This window comes from Argiope bruennichi, chromosome 7 (assembly GCF_947563725.1).
Source record: "Argiope bruennichi chromosome 7, qqArgBrue1.1, whole genome shotgun sequence".
NCBI classification, from domain to species: Eukaryota; Metazoa; Arthropoda; class Arachnida; order Araneae; family Araneidae; genus Argiope; species Argiope bruennichi.
The window spans coordinates 3,266,408-3,272,595 of record NC_079157.1 but is presented as its reverse complement, the minus strand read 5'-3'; positions in this window follow the sequence as shown (position 1 = coordinate 3,272,595).

The window sequence follows — 6,188 nt, the reverse complement described above, 5'->3', positions numbered from 1 at the left end:
ATATCAATTTTGAATTATAAAATTCTGTGAAAGCAAAGAAGTGTTTCTTTCAACTACTCTTAATATCCTATTTAACTTCTCTCTCTCTCTCTCTCTCTCTCTCTCTCATATATATATATATATATATATATATATCATGACCTTATTCTTGTTTATTAAATTTACTGTATTGTATGTTTTTGTTTTATTTTATGATATTAATTCAATGTAATTTTTATCAATGTAACTTTAGCATTTAAAAAAATTTAATAAATTTTCTGCTTTAAAAGTGTATAAATAAAATTTATTTCATCATTTACATTGATATTCTTGTCATATTGTGTTTATATTATTTCTAAGTGTCCAGAAAAATAAATGTTGATAAATAGTAAATAGTTTTTTGAATTAGTGAGTACATTGAAACATCCATTTGTTTTTTTTTTTCAAATAATTATCACATATATTTTATATATATATATCTCCATATATATATATATATTTGTAATGTGTAAATAAAAATTATGAAAGCGTGATTTTGTTTGTTTTCCTTTAATGATTTCTACAAATTAAAATGAAATTATTAATTCATAAGTTGCATAGATTTAAAAAAAAAGGTATCTATACCTTTTATATTTCATAATTTGAAATTGTAAACATAATTTATTTAATATATACTAATTTGAGTTTCATGTTCTTTCCTCTGAGCAAACTAAAAACATCAAAATCTCAATATTTATAAAAGTAATTACATAAGAAAAAAAATGTAATGATTTTATTGGTAAGCTTTAAAATATCTAAGAGTAATGATTATTTTTAAAAAGAGTTATATTCATAAGATTCAGCATTCAATAATATGTAAAAAAGAACATTTGTAATTTTTTAAAAACACTGCCATAGTCATTTGTCAAAATGTATCCTTTGGATAAAAAAGGAAAAAAAAAAAAAAAAAAAGGATATGAGAAAAGAAAGAATAAATCGGCACCAAACGAATTAAAAAGTGATGTTAATTAATTATGCAAAAACAATAATTCCATTGAAAACACTAATTAAAATTTCAATATAAAAAATAAAATTATATAACTAAGAAAATTTGGAGAAAATAATTCAAAATAATATCTTTAACGTTATCGGCAGACATCACGACATGCGCAGAACGGCTGAAAATTGAACAGAAGCGGTTTGTTTGGTACCTGACACGTGACCGTGAATTGACCCCATTAAAGGCGAGATTCAAAGGACGAACAGAAATTCAAGAACAGACTCAGTGAGATTCTGTTTGGACAGATGAGAAAATTTCTTAGCACCTTTAGACTTACCACAAATCAGAACAACTGTAAACAATCGCCCTGGGCTTCTTTAAAGGTCAATTCGACATGCAAGTTCTACAAAAGTATGAAAGAATTCTGTGAAAGCAACTCGATTTTTAGCCTCTATCTAAATATTAGCAGCGAAAGTTCTACATGAAATTCAAACTGATAAGTTAAGCTGTCCACAATTGGAAAACTCTAGGGTCCCTATGTGGAGATAGCCATTTTACCTACTTTTATAAAACGAGGCTGAAGTTAATACGACAGAAGCCAAGAGAAAGTTTTCAAATTTTAGCCACCGATGGGAAGCAGCAATTGGATCTGGTCAACACCGAGACAGCGGTTTAGATGATCGGGTGAGTTTTGTAGCCCAATATTTTGTCGACTCCATCAGAGACGAAGACAAGCAAAATTCAGTGAGACTGATGAAAGCAAAATATTTCAAATCAATTCTGCATACAACATGAAATATGGGGCTGTTTTGGAGCTATCCAGGCACGTATTGCGAATGGCGGATCCTGCCGATAAAGAGAGAGAGCCATTCCAAATTTAATTCCATATTGAAAAAGCTGTAAAAATTATCAACCAGTCTTGTGCCGGGGCGAAATTACTGTTCGACGAAATCCGAACGTTACTTGTTGAATGTGCAATAAAAACGGGCGCGCATAACGGCAGCACCAAATCACTATGTCCAACCCGAAAAATCAGTTTACGACCGCCTAGTAAGGAGAAGGTTGTCTTTTCTGAATAAAATTATCTGAATAAGGCTTGAAAGTTTCCGCACTTTGGGGAGGAAAAAGTAGATTGTATTTAGAAAAATCTATTTTTGGTATCCTATGTTAGATGCTGATGGAAACAAGTGAAAATGTAACTCATTTAAAAGCACACTTTGCTCATAAATTGAAGGAAAGACTTATCCAGACCTGCACTAAAATATTCTTAAAGGCTGCTACGAAAGAAAAAGCAGAAATTCGAGGGGAAAATGGATGCATATATTGGATGTGGATCTAAAATATTTCACCTCAAGAGTTAAGCATCTAATATCACTGATTCATGTATTCTCGGAGAGGATTTTCCTCAAAATTAGCCGTTGCCGTTGATTAGAGAGAAAAAATTAGATATGCACAGATGGTGAAGTCTTTATTTCGAGCCTGCATACAACAACCAATGCTATGCTCTCTATTGACAAAGAAGACAATACCAGTAGGATCAGAATGTCTGATCTAAGGAATTCTGACACTTCTAGACTATTTATGTATGCCAAAACGGAACTTCCTTGTCTAGTCTCTCAAGAAGTGTTTTTATATTAGCCACACTCGATTGAAAAGAGCGGTAAATTGTGTTAGAGTTCTGAATTTAGACACTTTATCCAAGACGGTGGAAAAAAAAATTGCTATTGCGACTTGTGAACCAATAGCGGGTATCGTCGTTCGCCCTCAAGAATTTCGAAGCACAACATTTCTCAATGATCTTGTAGAATCTAGAAGGACTTAAAGAAGAGCAGCTGAGAGCAACAAATTGTTTAAAGGATTTCGGAACTTTAACTGTCTGTGATGTTTGTGTTGACCGATGCAACATATGACACAACATAATACAGGAGATCATCTATATATCAACAACATCTAAAATGCTTGTCTCTGATAAACTGAGTTTCGTTGAATGAAAAAATTGAGTATCTAGTCAAAGAAATGCTGGACAGTGGAATAATTGAGGAATTGTCAGGATTTTAGGGTCTTGATTTGCTTGTTAAGAAGAAAGATGGATAGACTTGATTCTGCCTTGTTTACAGGAAATTAAATGAAATACACCAAATGATTCCAGATATTCAAGTGAAATCCGAAAGGAACAGTTGGAAGATCCAAATATTTGACCAATTCTTGAAAAGAAACTACATTAGGCGAATTGGATTTGGAAAGAAATCACTCCGGAAGGTCCTGTCACAAAACTACATTCGATTCTTTATGATCTTTACATCTTAAGTATGCTATTTTATATCGTTAGTGAGAGTATGAAGAGGGAAGTTGTTGCTAATAGCACCTAATTCTCCCGATGAGCAGACAGACTTTTAGAAATTCTGCAACGAAGTCATGACAGCGCAAGTGTAGGACATTTTGGAGTCATAAAAACCTTATGTAAGACTCTTGAGCAATTTTACTGGGATTGATTTCACACCGAAGTTCTGAAATGAAACAGAAAATGCCACGTTTGTGGAACAAGAGAACTCAATGTGGGTTATAATGTGGGTATCTCACTAAATAGAAGCTTTGGATATTCTAGGATCTTACCCGGTAACTTCAAAGGGTAAATCAGTGTGTTCTAGTACTGCTGGACCATTTTACCAAATCGCTGAAGCAATTCCATTTTCAGATCAAAAAGACTCGGCTATAGTTAAGAAATTTGTTTGAATCTAGATTTCGCATTATGGCGAGCATATGCTATTGTATTTTTATCAAGCATAAATCTTAATTCCTGAAATCTGAAAGCTTTTGAGAATTCTAAGGACTCGAATATTTCATAACATTCTAAGCCCGATAACATGAATGAGAGTTCGATAGAATGATTTTAAATTATCTTTAATTATCTGTTTCAAAAATTTAGATTGATTGGGATGCACATTTATCACTTTTTCTCTTGTCCCATCAAAATTGGTCACTGAAGTGACTAGATGAACTCTATCAGAGATTTTTTTTTTGGACGAGCGCTTACCTTTCAGTATGCTATCCTCTTGGGCTGTCAATTGATGCTCCTCCTTCCTGAAATCATACATTAATGAAGTATTTACAGGCCCATATGGGAAGCATACACGCATTAGTCAGAGAGTGAATTAATCTGTCAAGTGTGGGAATGAAGACTCTTTATGATATCGAAGCAACAGATCACAATCTTAAGGTGGATTTTATAGATTTCAACTGTTTTGAATTTGTTTCGAATTTTAAAAAAATCGCAATCGTCTGTATTTTCTATTAATACTTATAAAATATTTTAATCAAAGCCAGAAAGGAATTAAACGAATACGCCTATAGCTATTTTTAAATGCCTAATGTATGCAAAAAAAAAAATGAAATATCCAAATCTAAAATTTTATAAAAAGTTTTCTTGATTAGTTAATTTTCTTGAAAGTGGTCAAGCTTTAACACTATATAATCATGTGTAACTAGTTTATGCATGAGGCACTGTCGCCATACACACACACAGAAAAAAAAAACATGAAAAAATAAATTGTATATTTATTCTTATATAGCTTTTTCAATTCAGAAAGAAAGTAAATAATGATAATAATAATTATTGACAGAGGTACCCTGAAAAGTATTAAAGCCTCCATCATCTTCAAGTGAAGAACTCTTGATGACATAATTTCCAACTGATTCTTACTTTTCTTCATACCCACTTCTAAGAACGAAGTTACTTGATTTTATTGTACAAATTCAGGATTCTTCACATTCGCGTGTCTTTTAGCGTAATCAGTGACAAAGCATTCTTGACAAAGAAAACATTTAACTTAATATCGATTACGTCTGGATGTTCTTAATATGAAGGCTTATAAAAGTGAATGTAGAAATTAAATTTAAAGGGTGTTATAAAAGAAACGTTTTAGAAATACAAAATAATTAGTAAGAAAATATTTGATATTTTAGCTAAAAATTCATGGTTTTTAAAGCATAGTCACTTATCTAAAAGAATTTTTCAATAAGGATTGCAATAATTCAGATTTGTTTCGAATCTTAGGCGAATAAGCTCCCTAAACTCGACCTCGACCAAAAATTTGCCATTGTTCAGACGAACGCAGAAAAGATAATTTTTTAAGAAGGCTGGAGAATTTTTCTTTGTAAATATATGAAAAAAATTTATTCTTTTATATAATTTTCTCAGTAAAATATTAAAAAAAATGCACATATGAAAAATATACCGATTAAACATTAGATTCCCCATGTTAATTTCAAATACGATATCAAATACTATGTGTATATTTAGACTTAAAAACCAATGTATTTTATTAAAAAACAATTAAATCTTGAATTTGAACTCCCCTATATTCATTTTTAGGCACATATTCTTATCGTTAGGTATTTTTTCCCCTTGACACTAGTATCTCATCATCCCCTGTTTACCCATTTGCATAAATTATTTTTTCTTAATATGTTACATATATGAATAATTGTTTTAGCCATAGTTATGTTAAGACACTTTTATCCAAAATCTACTAAAAATTTAGAAACACTTGGAATATATAGCTTTTGCTTTGAAGATTATTTGAAAGAAAAATTGAAGAAGAAAAAAAAAAAAAAATTTCCCCCCTGAAATGCCGGATTTGCACTCAGCCGGCTATAAGACAACAAATAGGCAGCGCAGGCATAGAAAGGCGGAAAAATACTGTTCGGTCGATGACAAGTAATTGTCCCGACGGGACAACTACAAACCGCTGTATTGTATTTTTTTTCTTATTGCACATGCGTTTGTAGAATTTGGCAGTTTTTTTTTGCTTGAAAAATTGATGACTTATAATAGATTAATTCCGACATTTTTTGCTCTTTCTGATGCGAGATCGTGTTCCTTTTTCATTTTATCTGCCACTTCTTTCTATTGTTTTCCAAATTTAGGTATGTTGTCGTTCTTTTTATTTTACTATGTTTCTTTGTGGATATCCATAATTTTAATATGATACGCAGGGAAAAAGAAAAATCCAGGGACGCTGAAAAGACAATTTATAGCCAAGCATGGAATGCTTGAATTTTCTGTGAAATTGTGACAACATAAATCAGTCCATTTTTGCGTATGCGCTGCCTACTTGGCTTCTTATAACTGGCCGAGTATAAACCCAACATAAAATTAGGTGATAATTTATTTAACAAGTTTAGTGTAATGCACGAAAACAGATATTTATTATTAAATAAACCTAATTTA